Genomic DNA, 1,838 nt, shown 5'->3' with positions numbered 1-1,838 from the left:
TTATAGAATTTAGCTTGATTAGCATGGTTTCCATCCTGCTTGCATTTGTGAAAATGTGCTGATTAAATATATCACATTCTATTTAAACATTTTCTCCTAAAATTAAGGTATTTCAACCAAAATTTAATCATCAATTAAATTCCCCTTCCCTCTTGACAGATACAACACAATCTTGATTTTGACCCCTCAACACCCCATTCAAATTCAAGAACTTCAAGCTAACCATGAAGAGCACGCAGCCATTCACTACACTTGGTCAGGAACTTCGTTATACTTGAATTTGAGGAATGTGCTGAGTGTCTATTAGTGGAAAGTCTTAAGTTTCTGAGGATCTGCCACTTACTGCAGCTAAAGGACTGCGCTGCTCTATTTTTCATCTGCATTTGTGCATCACCAGTTCATGAGACTTTTTTACCTAGTTTGATGCATGTTAACCAATCTGGTGGTGGGGGGGCGGGACTTAAAATTCCTATTAATTTCAGTGGATTTCTCCAAATTTTGTTAGTTTTCACCATCTTTCCAAAGTTCCATCTTCATAGGAGGGTGTGAGGGTGTTTAAAGAAGTTGGTACTAGGTTTTATTATTGTAGTTGTTGTTGGCTTACATGTTTCAGTGTTTAACCTGGAGTTTGGAACCTGAGCTTTGCCATTTAATCCTCTAGACTATTAATTATATTGTGGGACACACCTGGAAGCCTCTGTGTATACTCTGCTTCATTAGTTGATGCTATTAGTATCCCTTTTTTCTTTTTAAACACCAGCTTGCCAATTTGTTTTGAAAGACAGTTTGCTGAAATGTCAATTACTATCATTAACGAATAGGGTCCTCCTCCTTTTTGCTAATTGTTCTTGTCAAGAGTGATCTGAGATGGATGTAGTTACTGCATTTTTGAAATTGTGTATCTAGGTTTCATAAAGTGGTCTTGAGAGGCCGTGGAGAGGAGGCAACTATTAATAATTAGGCCTGCACTGATATTAATAATAGCTGATATGCATTGAGCCACTACTCATCAAATTCCTGCCACTTTTTTGCCTGAGTTTTATGGNATGTGCTTGGCACTACAACCTACTTGACAATAAAGGCAGCAAGAAATTTAGAGCCATTAAAGAATTATTTATACTAGGATACAAAAACAGGCTTTTCAAATGTTTTGTAGGTCTGTTTCCTGCAGGCAACTATGGAAAGCGTGTGCCTCATCAACTCGAATTTAGGAAAAGTGGTTGGCAGTTTTGCAGACAAGCAAGGAACTGTAATTTTCCACTTTATTTTAAAAAATCTGCCTGTTTTGGTCATTCTTATCATTTAATATGTTGGATTCGGTATTAAAGGAAAACTGGCAGGTAGGGAGCACCTACTCTTTTTCTATTAAAAAGAATAGTTTTTAAAATTAAAAAATGAAATGCATGCACATGGCTTTAAAAAGTTCTCTAAGCCACATAGAAAGATACAGAAAGTGAAAAGCCTCTCTTTTATCCCAGTTCTCTGTTGCCTTCCCCAGAGATAGTTTTAGTTTTCTTACGTATTCTTCTGCATATGTTCTATACAAAAAAAAATACAAATATATTCTGTGTATGTATAATATGCACACTATACCATCCTTTGCTCTTCATTTCATAATTTTTCTTCGAGGTAATTCCTTATCAGCACCTAGAAATCTATCCCATTCATTTTAATAGCTGCACAATGAGTGGACTAACTAGAATTTATTTAACCAATGCCCTGTTTAGACCTTAAAGCTTTTATAAACAGTATTGAGAAGTACAAGCATATTTCAAAAAGTTCATGGAAAGATTCATATTATCTTTTAATTTTGTTTTTCCACAAACTTTTAGAAGTAC

This window comes from Galeopterus variegatus, unplaced genomic scaffold (assembly GCF_000696425.1).
Source record: "Galeopterus variegatus unplaced genomic scaffold, G_variegatus-3.0.2 Scaffold6746, whole genome shotgun sequence".
Taxonomy (NCBI): domain Eukaryota; kingdom Metazoa; phylum Chordata; class Mammalia; order Dermoptera; family Cynocephalidae; genus Galeopterus; species Galeopterus variegatus.
Note: the sequence above shows the minus strand (reverse complement) of the source record.